This window comes from Corvus brachyrhynchos, unplaced genomic scaffold (genome assembly GCF_000691975.1).
Source record: "Corvus brachyrhynchos isolate BGI_N302 unplaced genomic scaffold, ASM69197v1 scaffold23, whole genome shotgun sequence".
Taxonomy (NCBI): Eukaryota; Metazoa; Chordata; class Aves; order Passeriformes; family Corvidae; genus Corvus; species Corvus brachyrhynchos.
Window position 1 is genome coordinate 7,163,305 of NW_008238983.1, and position 257 is coordinate 7,163,561.

A 257-nucleotide genomic window follows, 5' to 3' on the forward strand; every position below is an offset into this window, starting at 1 on the left:
ACACCCCCGAGCCCCTGCCCCCTCGGATACCTCCCCTCTTGGAAATCCCCTAAACCTCTACGCCCCATTGGGGCATGTGATCCCTTTCCCTCCACCCCTCGAGGCTATTGGCCCATGTGAATGTCTATCCCTGTCCATATCCCTCCCCTAAAGATCCCTATTGGTTCCCTGTTAAGCCATCCCCATGGTAATGCCTCCTCTTATAAGGTGTTGCCCAGGGCTGCTTGGGTCTTCTTCTCTGTGGATACTCTCCAAAA